Below are 15,565 nucleotides of genomic sequence, written 5' to 3' on the forward strand. Positions count from 1 at the left end.
CTGGCAGAGAGTCCTGACATACATTGGGAATATTGGTTATAAAAAAAGATACATTATTCTTTCTTACTTGTTTTTAAATTATCATGATATGAGTCAAATATGGTCTTTTCAGTAATTTGAGACCTCAAACAAAATTCTACAAATAAATGTAAACCTTAACAGCCTTATTTATAATAGCCAGAAGCTGGAAAGAACCTAGATGCCCTTGAACAGAGGAATGGAAACAGAAAATGTGGTACATCTACTCAATGGAATATTACTCAGCTGTCAAAAACAATGACCTTATGAAATTCATAGGCAAATAGAGGGAACTGGAAAATATCATCCTGAGTGAGGTAACCCAATCACAGAAAAACACACATGGTATGCCCTCATTGATAAGTGGATATTAGCCCAAATGCTCAATTTACCCTAGATGCACAGAACACATGAAACTCAAAAAGGATGAGCAAAATGTGAATGCTTCACTCCTTCTTTAAAAGGGGAACAAGAATACCCTTGGCATGAAATAGGGAGGCAAAGTTTAGAACAGAGACAGAAGGAACACCCATTCAGAGTCTGCCCAACATGTGGCCCATACATAGACAGCCACCAAACTAGGTAAGATGGATGAAGCAAAGAAGTGAAGGCCGACAGGAACCAGATGTAGATCTGTCCTGAGAGACACAGCCAGAATACAGCAAATACATAGGCGAATGCCATCATTAAACTACTGAACTGAGAATGGGATCCCGCTGAAGGAATCAGAGAAAGGACTGAAAGAGCTTGAAGTGGTTTGAGACCCCATATGACCAACAATGCCAACCAACCAGAGCTTCTAAGCCACTACTGAAAGACTATACATGGACTGACCCTGGACTCCAACCTCATAGGTAGCAATGAATAGCTTAGTAAGAGCACCAGTGGAAGGGGAAGCCTTTGGTCCTGCCAAGACTGAACCCTCAGTAAACGGGATTGTTGGGGGGAGGGCGGTAATGAGGGGAGGATTGGGAGGGGAACACCCATAGAGAAGGGGAGGAGAAAAAGTTAGGGGGATGTTGGCCTGGAAATCGGGAAAGGGAATAACAATTGAAATGTAAATTAGAAATACCCAAGTTAATAAAGATGAAAACAAATAAATAAATAAACTATTATTATTATAAAAAAGAAAAGAATAAATGTAATCTTTCCTACAGTGTTATGAATAAAAATATAAAAATTATAATATATTATGTTTAAAATTAAACTTTTCCTCAATGCATCTTCTCATGATAATACGACTATAATCCCTGAAACAAGAAAAGCACCACTGACATAAACTTGACAAAGGCATATTTATGAATTTCTATTATATTCTGACATTTTAAATGAGGATTCTAAGTTACATGGACATGTGGTTTCTAACCTATCTATACATGTAAAGGTTATGACATTCTACACGTCTAAAATGTTTAAGCTTATTGACTGTATGCATCTACATGTATTACATATATAACTTATATCTCTATAGATCATAAAGTGTGTTGGATCCTCTAAAATTTTAATTACACATCAGAGGTTTATGACCCCACATGTGGCTATGGGAACTAAACTTGGTCCTTTGTAACATCAGTAAATACTCTTAACTGCTATGTAATTCATCTGCCCCTAGAAATATATTTCTGGAAGATGTTTAAAATATTGAACACCTAATCACTAAACAGTATTGTGTTCCTATTTACCTAAAATTGTAGGACTCTCTCCAAAACAGATAGTAAGATGTGTAATTCATAGAGCTACAGAAGCATACATGGCCCAGGATTCTCAGAAAGCTGATTCACTAGTCCATTTACCAGGGCTATAAGAGCAATAAACACTTTCTGGAAAAAGTGCACTTTTCCCAGAGGAATGTACCTAAATAAATGTTCAATATTCTTAGTTAGCAGGGACATGAGATCAAAACGACCCTGAGATTCCACCTCACATCACTCAGAATGGCTAAGATTAAAAATTCATGTGACAGCAGATGCTGGCAAGGATGTGGTGAAAGAGGAACACTTCTTCATTGCTGGTAGGATTGCAAGCTGGTGCAACCACTCTGGAAATCAGTCTAGTGGTTCCTCAAAAAATTGGATGTGATACTACCTACAGATCCAGCTATATCAGGACTGGGCATATACTCAAAAGATGCTCCAACATATAACAAGGACACAAGCTCTACTATGTTCATAGCAGCCTTATTTATAATAGCCAGAAGCTGGAAACAACTCAGATGTCCCTCAAGAGAGAAATGGACACAGAAAATATGACACACAATTCTCAGCTATTAAAAACAATAACTTCAAAAAATTCATAGACAATGGATGGAACTAGAAAATATCATCCTGAGTGAGGTAACCCTATCACAGAAAAACATGCATAGTATGTAAATACTAATAAGTGGATATTAACAAAAAAAGCTCAGAATACCCATGATAAAACTCACAAAACATATGAAACCCCTGACGAAGGAAGACCAAAGTATGCATGCTTCAGTCCTACTCAGAAGGGAGAAGAAAATAATCAGGAGAGGTAGTGGGAAGGAAGAATGTGGGACAGAGAGAGAGGAGGAAAATAGGAAAGGAGAGCAGGATCAGGGGTGGGAGGAGACTGGAGCGAAGTACAGAGGGTCAGAAAAGTGAATTGAGGTATACACCAGTGGGAAATGGGAAACTGGTTAGCCACTAGAAAGTTCCAGATGCCAGGGATCCACAAGTTTCCAAGTACCCAACAGGGATGACATTAGCTGAAAACACCCAACAAAGGGGAGAGAGAACCTGTAGAGATCATACCCAGAGGTTAATCATGGCCCCCATTTGAGAGTTGGGGCCACCCATCCATATCAAAAATATTAAGCCAGAATGCTCCTGTCTAAAGGAAATGCACGTACAAAGAGTGGAGCAGAAACTGAAGGAAAGGCCATCCATAGACTGCCCCATCTAGGGATCCATCCCATTTGTAGACACCAAACCCAGATGTTATTGCTGATGCCAAGAAGTGCTTGCTGACAGGATCCTGGTATAGCTGTCCCCTGAGAAGCTCTGCCAGAGCCTGACCAATACAGATGAGGATACATGCAGCTAAGCACTGGACTAAGCATGGGAGCTTTAGCATAAGGAGCTAAAGGGGTTAACAATCCCATAGGAATAACAATGATATCAACCAACCAGACCCCCCTCCCCCAAGCTCCCAGGGACTAAAACATCAAACAAAGTGTACACATGTAGGAACCCATGGCTCCAGCTGCATATGTAGCAGAGGATTTTCTTATCTGGCATCAATAGGAAGGGAGCCCCTTGGTTCAGTGGATGACCCAGTATAGGGTAATGTTAGGGTGGTGAGGCAGGAGTGGGTGTGTGGGTGAGAGAGCACCCTCATAGAAGCAGGGGGTGGAAGAGGGCATAGGGGGTTTAACTGGGAAGGGGGATAACAGAAATGTATTAAATAAAAAAAATCAATAAAAAAATCATGGGAGATTTCAACATCCTATTTGCACCAATGGACCAGTCATGCAAACCAAACTAAATAGAGAAATAATGAAACTAAGAGATATAAGTTAAATGGACCTAAGAGATATCTACAAAGTATTTTACCCCAACAGAAAAAAAATATAGTTTCTTCTCATCACCTCATGTATCCTTTTCTAAAATTGACCATATAATTGGTCACAAAACAAACCTCAGCTGATTCGAGTAAACTGAAATAACCCCTTGCTTATTAGATCACCATGATTTAAAACTGTACTTCAGTGACAACAAAAACAATAGAATGCTTATAAACTCATGTAAAATGAACAACTATCTACTGAACCATCACTGGATCAAAGAAGAAATAAAGAAAGAAATCAAAACTTTCTAGAATTCAATGAAAATAAAAAAATGCCAAAACGTATATGACATAATGAAAATAGTTCTGAGGAAAGTTTATAGCATTAAATGTCTTCAATTCGGTTTAAATGTATACCTGAAAGCTCTAGACAAAGAAGAAGCAAATACACCAAAGAATAGACAGCAAGAAATATCCCAACTAAAATCAATCAGTTAGAACAAAGAGAACTACACAAAGAATCAACAAAACCTAGGGCTGCTTCTTTGAGAAAAGCATCAAGATAGACAAAACCTTAGCCAAACAAATGAAAAGGCAAAGACAGCATCCAAATTAGCCAAACCAGGAGTGACGAGAGAGACAACAGACATGGAGGAAATTGAAAAACTCATTAAGTCCTGCATCAAAAGCCTAGTCCATAACATTGGAAAACATAAAGAAAGTGGATGATTTTCTAGATAGATGATACCACATACCAAATTTAAATCAGATCCCATAAACAAATAAACAATCCTATGATGTAAAGAAATAGAAGCAGTTATTATAAGCCTCCCAACCACAAACAGCCCTGGGCTAGGGACAGAATTCTATCAGGCTTTCAAAGGAGAGCTAAAACCAGTACCTTAAAATATTCCACAAAACAGAAACAAAAGGAACATTGCCAAATGCATTCTAAGAGGCCATTGTCACCATGATATTTAAACCACACAAAGACTCAACAAAGAAAGTGGGTTTCAGACCAATCTCCCTTATGAACCTTGATGTAAAAATACTCAATAAAATATTCTTAAATCTAATCCAAGAACTTATCAAAAACTTCTTCCACCATGACCAAATCGGCTTCATCCCAGGAATTCAGAGTTGATTTAATATATGATAATCTATCAGTATAATCCACCATATAAAGAAACTGAAAGAAAAAATTATGATCATCTCATTATACACGAAAAGGGACTTTGACAGAACCCAATACCCCCTAAGGTTAAAAGTCATGAAGAGATCAGCAATACAAGGCACATATATAAGCACAATAAAAGCAATATACAATAAGCCAATAGCCAACATAAAATTAAATGGAAAGAAACTTAAAGCAATTTCACTAAAATCAAAGATAAGACAAGGCTGTCCACTCTCTCTCTATCTCTTCAGGCTCCTGAATAGCTTTTGTTGCTAGAGAATTAAGACAGCTAGAGAAGGTCAAGGTGAGACAAATTCTAAAGGAAGAAGGAACTGGAAAGGAAGAAGTGAAAGTGTCACTAATCACAGATGGTACGATAGTCTACATAAGTGAAACCAACCACTCTACAAAAGAGCTCCTATAGCTGAAAAACAACCTCAAGAAAGTAGATGGATAAAAAATTAACAAACAAACATAAAGCAGTAGCCCTCCTTCTTACAAACAATAAATGGGCTGAAAAAAACAAGGAAACAACAGCCTTCACAATAGTCACAAATAATATAAAATTTTGTAGTGTAACTCTAACCAAGTGAAAGACTCATATGACAGAAAATTTGAGTCTTTGAAGGAAGAAATTGAAGATTTCAGAAGATGGAAAGATCTCGTGGATCCACAGGATTAACATAGTAAAAATGCCCTCCTTACCAAAACCTATCTAGAGGTTATATGCAGTTCCTATCAATATTCCCACAAAATTCTTTACAGAACTTTAAAGACAAACTGTCAACTTTATGTGGAAAACTAACAACAACAATAAAACCAGGATAGCTAAAACAATCTGGTACAGTAAAAGAACATTTGGGGGTATCAACATCTCTCCTTTCAAGCTGTATTATAGAGAAATAATAATAAAAACTGCATGGTATTGGTGAAGTATCAGACAGCCTGATAAATGGAATCAAGATGAAGTCCCAGAAATAAACCCACACACCTATAGACACTTGAATTTTGATGAAGAAAGAATACAACAGAAAAGGGAGAGCATCTTCAACTAATGGTACTGGTGAAACTGCATGTCTGCACGTAGAATAATGCAAATAGATCCATATTTATCACCCTGTATAAAACCCAAGTCCAAATGGATCAAAGGTAGCAACATAAAACCATATACACTATATCTCATAGATGAGAAAGTGCGGAAAAACCTTGAACACATTGGCACAGGAGACAACTTTCTGAACAGAATGACTAAGGAACTAAAAACTGCAATTAATAAATGAGATTTTATGAAACTGAAAAGCTTCAATAAGATAAAATTGCAGCCTACACATTGGGGAAAGAACTTCAACAACCCTACATCTGAGAGAGGGCTTAGATACAAATTATATAAAGAACTGAAGAAGTGTGACAATAAACCAAATAACACAATTTAAAAACTGGATAGAGAGCTATACTGAGAATTTTGACAGAGGAAATTCAACTGGCCAAGAAGCACTTAAAGGCATCTTCAACATCCTAATTCATCAGGGAAATGCAAATCAAAGTGACCTTGAAATTCCATACTACACCAATGAGAATGGTTAAAATCAAAAACCCAAACAATAGCATCTGCTAATAAGAATGTGGAGCTTAAGGAAGATTCCACTACTGCTGATGGGAGTAAAAATTTGTACAATCACTCTCGAAATCAACCTGGCACATTTCATGAAATTGAGAAGAGTTCTACCTGAAGGCCAAGATACAGCTCACTTAGAAATATACCTAATTATGCCATATCACACAGATACCTATTCACAACAGCTTTATTTATAATAGCCAGAAAGTGGCAACAACCTAGATGCCTCTCAAACAAAAATGGATACATATTATGCAGTTCATCCACACAATGGAATGCTACTGAGCCATTAAAAACAAGGACTTCATGAATTTAACAGTCAAATGGATAGAACTTGAGAATAGCATCCTAAGTGAGTTAACCCAGACCCTAAAGGAAATTCATAGTATGTACTCACATATTTGGCTATTAGCCAAAAACTGCAGTATACCTATGCTACATTCCTCAGAGCCAAAGTAGCTAAACAAGAGGGTAGGTCCAAGTGAGGATGCTTGAATCTCATTTAGAATGGGGAGTAAAATTGTTATGAGTCAAATAGAGGGAGCCAATCTCCACTGAACAACCTAGATTGAAGAGGGAATAGGAAAAGAATGTGAGGTTAAGAATCCAGTGTTGGGAGAGACAGGAGAGAAGACAAGAGGGACACAAGAGTGAATGGAAAAAAGATGGCTGGAAGGAGTGGTGTGGCCACTCTAGGATGTGCCACAGACCTGAAATGGGTGATGCTCTCAAAATTCTATGGGGGGGGGGGGGCGTTTGTTACTTTAGCTAACACTGCTAGCAGTGGAGACATTGAAACTGACATGGTGCCCCATGGGAGGGATAAGGATACCAACCCACCCACCCACAAAACTTTTGACCCAAAACTTGCTCAGTCTGCAAGAAATGCAGGGAAAAAGATAGAAACTTAACTGAGGGAATGGTCAACCAATATCTGGCCCAACTTGCGACACAGCTCAAAGGCAAGCACCAATCCCTGAGATATTTATGATGCTCTGTTATGCTTGCAGACAAGGGCTTATCATAACTGTCTCATGAGAGGTTCCGCTCACCACTGACTGACTGAAACAGGTACAGAGGCCTATAACCAAATACTGGACAAAGGTCAGCGAGTTGTGTGGAAGAGTTGGCTGAATGCTCCTGAGGGGATAGAAACTCCACAGGAAGACCAACAGAGTCAACTAACCTGGACAATTTGTGGTTCTCAGAGAATGAGCAACTAGCCAAAGAGCATCTCTGTGTTGGGCCTAGGCTTCCTGCACATATGCAGCAAATGTGCATTATGGTCTTCCTGTGGGTGGCACAGATGCTATACCTAAAGCTGTTGCCTGTCTGTGGATCCTGTTCCCCTGACTGGGATGACTTGTGTGTCCTCTGGAAGAGAATGCCATAGTCCTTTAGAGACTTGATGTACCAAGGTGGGGATATGACTTAGGGGTCCTCTACCCTCCAGCAGAGGAGAGGGAGGATGGGGGAAAGATTGTGTGAGAGGGGACCAAGACAAACGATGGCAGTGATTGGGGTGGAAAGTGAATGAATAAATTAAAAATAATAGAAGAAAATAAAAAGTGAGATATAATTATAATATACCAAAAGAAAAAAAGGTACCCTATAGGCAATATCGCACAGAATCCTTTACATAAATTCAACACTTTGCCTCCTTACTTTCCTGCAATTGTAATACATATTTTGGGGCTGCCTTGACGAACAGTAATAATTCTCTGCTTAGGCCTAAAATGCTCAATAAAAGCTAAAACCAAGATAAGATTCATGAAGATTGTTTTTTCAATGTTGTTTTATTGTATGTATGTATGTATGTATGTATGTATGTATGTATGTATGTATGTATATATGTAAGTATTTTTGTCTTTTCCAGACAAAATTTTTCTGTGTAGCTCTGGGTACACTGGAACTCTCTCTGTAGAATAGGCTGGTTTTAGACTCATAGAGATCTGTCTGCCTCTGCTTCCCAGGGCTGGGATTAAAGGCATGTTCCATCTCCCACCCTGCTTTGCCTTACGTTTTGAGCCCAGTTCAGCACTACTTTGTATGTCAGCTGGCAGATCAATTAGATACTGGTCAGCATAAGCTGCTGAGCTTTCCTCTTCAAGCCCGAAGATAGGAAGAGGAACCAAGGACTTTCTAGCAAACTGAAAACTGCCAGCCTCAATGAAGTCCTGCTCTATTCCCGAGTGTTAAATGGAAATCTCCAGGTTGTAGTCCACATTACAAGCCTGACCATTCTATGAAGAGACTGATCCCAACTTGTAAGCAGGAGCAAACATATTATGTAACCTAGATTTGCCCTTTCTAGGACCACAGCCCTAGTAGATATGCCATGAGATAGAAGTAGATGTTTCCCTCTAATGGTCTTCAAATACTGAAATATCATAGGCAAAAAGTTGAGAATTGCCTGCACTCCTCATGGCCGGGGGAATTCCCTGACAACAGTAAGATTCTGTGAGGATCAGAACTAAAAAAAAAATATGATCTATAGAAACACAGTCTGGCCAATACTGATTAAATATGCACACTTTTGCTCATTTCTCTAATGGTCCTCAGAGTCAATGTCAGTTTCATAGATGGCAGTGCTGATAAATCATGGCCAAATGAATAATAAATTCACTTGCTGCCCTTCATCTTTGTTCTTTATATTTGATTTCTGGGGCTAATGGTCACATCTATCTGCCAGAATTCCCACAATCAGGTATCTGATTTAGAACTCTAGTAGCAAAATTGTGAACATGCTTCTGAAATTAAAAACAGAAAAGAAATGTAATATACAAGTATTTCTGAATGTTTTCTTGTTTGTCCTGGGGGAAAGCTGAAGTAAAGAGATAATTGATTTAAAACAATAAAAAAATCTCAATAATAATAATAAAAACCAAGTACAAACAAAAAACCTTTCTCCAGGCTAAGATGAGTGTATCAGTGGCTAATGGTGTTTGCCTCACAAGCATAAGGACCTCATTTTGGCCTCCATCAGCAAGCAAAGCCAAGTACCATTCTGAGATTAGAAGCTCAGAAATAAAGTGAGGAGCTAGGAGAATCCCAGTGGTTCGCTGGTTAAGCCCAGCAGCAGAATCAAGTTCTACATTCTGTAATAGACTCATGTTTCACAAAATTAAAACAAAAACAATAGCAAATGACATCTAATATTACACACACGCACACACACACACACACACACACACACATCTTTCACTCATGAACACACCCATATTTACTAGACACACAGAATATAAATAAATAATTACAAACAAATACCTCTGTTTTAACCTCGGCTAAATTACAGAAAAGAAACATACTGAAATCCTAGTCTATGGACAAGAGCCGAGAAGTCTGTGGCAACAGAACCTCTGAGTCACACCTCCTTTTCCCTAGCTTTCCTGTCTGTACATATCTGAGAGGATGATGTTTTAAGTGACCAAAAACTCAAATAAAAGTAGTGGTTTAATCTTCCATATTTTTAATTACATATATTATGCAGTAGTATGCTGCCATGATATCAGTATGTATGGGATATGATTTGTATAGTTAAAAAGCCACAGAAAACAGCCCCTCTAAAACAGAAATTAGACTCTCAGAGAGATGAAACAACCATAGGATGTTGGTTGTGACTAAATCACAAGGTTGAATATTGACACTTGGATAATGAACATCTTCAGACCCAGGATACAATATATGCTTTAAATGAACAGGGAAAGTCAACATAATTGCATAGAATGCTTTAGTTTATCCAATACATAAAAGAGAGTTCACTGATGAATTATAGTGTGTAATTCTATCCAACACATGGTCTTCACAGAAATATGTAAATTAGTATAAGTTCCAAAATGCATATTCATCTTATCTGTACCTGTACTTAGAAACCAGCCCGAGAGTAGAGGAAAAGCTACTACAATAAACAAACAAAATCTCAAGATCAAAAATACCTCCTCATGTTCAGCCTTTTCTTTGGCAAGACACCATCTTCCTAATATATCATGAGTTTAAGGAAACAGTTGATACAAAATGGGAACTAAATCTGAATTTATATCCTTTGATAAAATAGAATGAACTTTTGTTCTTAATAGAATTTTCTGGTATTTAATTTGGTTTTCATTATGGAATCAGAATGTTTGTTTGTACCTTGTCATTGCTCTGGTTCCTTTCTGAAGGCTTTAGTCATCTTATTTTAGTAACAAGCATCTAATAAAAGACAAAAGATCTCAAATCCTGTGAAAGGAATTTGAAGTACAATTTATAGGTTTCTGCAGAATCAGGAGATAGTTTGGAAATATCAAACTATGTAACAGTATTACAAACTAGCCATTGGGAATGAGTTGGTTTGATCTGTCTATCTATCTAAGCTATCTACCTATCCATCTATCTATCTATCTGTCTGTCTATCGACACTCTACTACTTAATGAGATTAATGTTCCTATAGAAGGACCCTTGGAGTGTTTCCTCAATTTTTCATTATGTGAGATGTATGCAGGCCCTTCTATGAAGCAGAGCATTCTGGAAGTGTCAAAGATGCCAACATCTGGATCTTGAGTTTCCCAGCCTATAGACCTGGAGGAACAGGTTAGTATTGTGCATAAAATGTTATATATAGAAGGATATGTTCCAGAAGCTGAAATAAACTAAAGCAGCTGTTTTCAATATTCCTAATGCTGTAAACCTTTAAAACAGATCCTCTTGCTGTTGTGACCCCAACCAAAAATATTTGGGTGCTACTTCATAACTGTAATTTTGCTTCTGTTAGATATGAACTATAATGTTAATAGCAGATATGCTGGACATCTGATATGTAATTCCTGTGAAAATGTCTTTCAAAAAGGGTTGCTTGAAAAGGATTGGGACACACAAATTGAGAACCATTGAACTAAGGCAGTAGTTTCTATTTTAAGTTACATTGTCTTATTCCCCTACAGGAAAGTAGAAGAAGGAGGAGGAGGAGGAGGAGGAGGAGGAAACAGAACAGGATTTGATGAGGTAAAAATTTGAGTGTAGTTATGCTGTTTGTATTAAAGATTTACTATGTTTGCTCATTTATTGAATATAATGAAATCTACCATTTTAATGGGCTTTAAAGAACCGAAATATATACACTTTCATCTCTCTGTATACATTTATACATTGTAGTCCTTGATAATATAGGTTATTATAAGCAGGCATCATTTTTATCGTTTTACATATAAAGTCTGTAGAAGAGTGAAAATACTTAACCTTTGAAACTTGGAAGAATGCCATTATACCTGAATCCCTTGCTTATGAGCTATGCGACTTTGTGGTAATTATTTAATCTCTGAAATAGCTTCATTGGTGTTAGATGGATTTCATGGAACTTGATAAGGTGAGTATAGAAACATCTACATTCCTGAACACAGTAGGACTTAAATGAATGGATGTGTTTATAAGAGATGGATAATGTATGTGACTGCTTGGTTTAAAACATAATAAGTCAAAGGCAAGTAAAGGAATAAACCTATTTAAAGCTATCTAATACAATATACTAGTTAATATGTGCCAGGGTCAGGGATACTCAGGGGAGTACCCTCATAGAGGAGAAGGGGAGGGGGTATGGGGGAAGGATAGTGGGAGGGGATAATGAGGAGGGGAGTCAATGTGCAGGATGTAAAGTGAAGAAATAAAAAAAGAATACAGAGGAGCCACTTTCTCTTTGGTAACTGAACAATAATATAAAACATGTACCTAGGATGTACAATACTAATCCTTCCAATGTGAGGTTTACTAATTTATCCTATTTATCTGATGAGTTACTATTGAATATGACACTAGATCCATATTCCCCTATCACTTCAAGCATTTTCTCCTGAAGTACTTTAACAGTGTTTAAATTGGTTGCCCTTCCAGGGTCATTCATTTTCCATGCTGCTGTCAAAACTAATAACAGCATTCTATAAACTAAGCACCACCAATGGCTCCCTACGACCTAAAGGATGGCTACCAAATTACAAAGTATATAAGGCTTGTCAAAATACAACATCAATTTGTCCTTGTTCATCTGAGTCATCATCTACTTTTTCTATCCCATTCAGCCGTAAACAAATCATAGAACAGCCACACTGTTTCTAGTCTCTGTTGGACTCCGCATATGCCATCCACTCTGTACAAAGAACATTCCATACTTTCCGACTTGGAAGGGTTGGTAGAGCCTCTCAAAATCAAGAATTGTCTGCATTGCAAAGCTTTCACTAAACCTGTTTCCATTTCTACAATCAGAACTTAATCTGCAAAGCAGTTTTTGCCATATAACGTTGACTTGACGACAGGGACTTCTTCATCTTTGTAACTGCATAGTTTAGAATAATGTATCTTACAAAGGACCAATGACTGTGGAATGAGTGAATGGATGAATTTGAAAGAATCTGAAAAAAACTGTACATGAATCAATGAATATATAATTTTAAAAAAATTATAAAATAATCCAAGTTCATTTTAACATTTTAGCATGTTATTAATATTTTCTTCTATGTTATTTTATAAAATAATATTATAAGCACACTGAATTATATATATTTAGGTGAATGTGTTTGTGTGTGTTTGTGGGGGGGATATTATGGGGATAAGCAAATGATTAAATTTTAACATTTCTAGGCCAGCATTTAATTAGCATATTGTAAAGTCTTATGAAATATTGTTTCAGGATTCAAGGGATGTTGCGATTGTTAAGAAATATAAATATGAAGAAGAAAGTCAGGTGGACATAGCTGGGCACATGTGTTCCGTAGTATTTTATATCATGTTCAAAGCAAAGAAAATAAACAGAGGTTTGTTAACCAAAAATATCTATTTGTGGAAGATATACTGCAATTGATAGAGGGGTTCCTTGATATGCACGCTACCCTGGACTAAAGGGCACAGCACCATACAAATCCCAACTGGTGGCCTATGTCTGTAATCTGCAGATAGAGACATTATCATTTAAAGTTCAAGGCCATCCTCAGCTACCCAGCAATTTTGAGGCCAAACTCAACTTGAAACTCTATCTCAAGCACAAATTGGCATATGCAAATAAAGTATGCTTCGCTTCCAGAATAACTTTATGGTTAAAATTGAGTAAACCTGGAGAAATAGGCATGTTTGGAAGCATGCAGCTCAATTTAAGGATTAAGATTCCTTTTTTTAAGTTTGGGTATGAAACAACATGGTTCTGAAACTTTGGTTATACATCTCTCACATTTCTTTCTAACATTAACATGCCTCTTCCAATGAGTTGGCTTCCTAGTTTAACAACATAAATAATTGAGTGTAATACTGGTTGTCAGTAGGAAAGGAAAGGTGGTTAGAGAGAAATGTCACTCAAAATCATAAAGAATTATCATTTTATGCCTCAAATGTGCACACTCTTGTGGTGCTCGGAGCAATCAAAGTCATCTTTACCAATACAGCACATGAATCCTTCCTCCCACTGACTGCAAAATTAGCATAACCCAGGCTCACTACAGTCAGCACCCCATTAGAATGGACCACGTAATTATTACCCTGTACCCTGGTGCTGGCGGTAAGTCCCTCAATAAATGTCTCCGTATTTCTGGGAGATCTGTAGTAGAATCATTCTAATATTTAGTAACATCACGATGAACTAATACTTCAGCCAAATGTTTTATGTTTAAATATTTTGTGCCACATCATTCTGCTGTCTTGTACATTCACCCACAGTCACCGACAGTCACATGACTGCAAGACACAATGTTAGTGTGAGTTTTACATCATATTATATCTGTAAGAGGATTAGTCAACTTTATATATTTTATATTGCCATGAAGTTTCAATATATACCAACAAAATAAATACTTCTGTGTGGTTTTCTTTGGTCTTTTTTTTTTTTTTCGGTCTTTTTTTTTTTTCGGAGCTGGGGACCGAACCCAGGGCCTTGTGCTTCCTAGGCAAGCGCTCTACCACTGAGCTAAATCCCCAGCCCCCTGTGTGGTTTTCTTTACAGTAAATTTCAGCACAGATTTATATACTTATTGAAGCCTAGTACATATTGTGGGTTAAAAATGTAGGCTCGGCACTCATAGGAAGAGATAAAACTTTGGATCTTATCAAGTTATGACTTCAAGGAACAATTTATTTTAGATCCTTTGGGTAGAAAGAACTTTTAAAAGCTACAAATAGTTGTTTCTTTTGCTGTGATCAAAGTTTCAAATCATATATTAACTGATTGTCTGCTTCAATCATCCTGGTGGGGTTTCTTAATGTTCCTAGTTGGACTGTCAACAGTTAGCTATATATACATAAGTTCCCCTGATCAAGGTTTTCCGTTATAGGAGTGACTTCAACGACTCAGCGGTATTTGCCAGGAAGTTGAAATTGTTTAAACATCAGCATCGACGGCATTAATGATGCTAAGGCTTGGGGATTTTTTGTCTTTTCCCTTGATTCCCATGGCTCCAGACTTCTGAGGGCTTTGTGCTAGCATACATTTTCAGTGTCTGACCTGGCAAGTAAAAGCATCTTCCCTGTTTCACTTTTTGTGTCTCTTTTTCTTTTGTTCTTTGATTCTGCCCTAAGCTTAAAGGACAAAGGAAAAAGAACAGTATATTATATTACACTAAGAGACTGGGTACTCTGTATCACTTATTTTTGAGGAGATGTTTAGAAATCAGAATATCAAATAATCAAAGTGATGTTAATTCAAGAAAATTTCAGTTTCATTACCCAATGGAAAAAAGGTCTACATGCATTTCAAGCATTTTGAGAATTCACCTCAGTCATTTGTAGTTTGTTATATCTGTATCATACTTATCCATATTTTTCCATATTTCTCTCCTTTCTAGAGGCTACTTCTTTTTAATTCTTTCTTCTTCCTCTATTTTGAACTTAATGTTCATTTTCCTGCTCATAATTTACCCTTATATCAAATTCTTTTACCTATTTGATATAATTTTGAAACTGCTGCATTATAGAAAGTAAAAACAATGATGTATTAAATTTTATGTTTTAATTATGTGTACATATATGATTTCATATATACACACAATTTCTTGAATGTTATTATTAAATGACAGCTATATATTGTTGCTGCTATAGTATACAACTGTACAATGAATTATGTGATAATTTGACATTGAACTCTTACTTTAGTCTCAATTAAAGTATACTTATTTCAACTTTTAAAGAAAACTAAAATTTGACATGACTGCAATAAAAACTCACATATCAGATCAAGTTATCTTTATATGACAATTCAGGGGGAAACATGCAAATATTAATT

General features: G+C 36.9%; 1 protein-coding gene across 6 annotated transcripts in view; it reads right to left on the reverse strand.

Moving 5' to 3' along the window:
* Lrp1b (LDL receptor related protein 1B) overlaps positions 1 to 15,565 on the reverse strand; it is a 2,121,147-nt gene that overhangs the window by 232,807 nt on the left and 1,872,775 nt on the right. The window lies entirely within an intron of this gene.

The sequence above is a fragment of the Rattus norvegicus genome, chromosome 3 (genome assembly GCF_036323735.1).
Source record: "Rattus norvegicus strain BN/NHsdMcwi chromosome 3, GRCr8, whole genome shotgun sequence".
NCBI classification, from domain to species: Eukaryota; Metazoa; Chordata; class Mammalia; order Rodentia; family Muridae; genus Rattus; species Rattus norvegicus.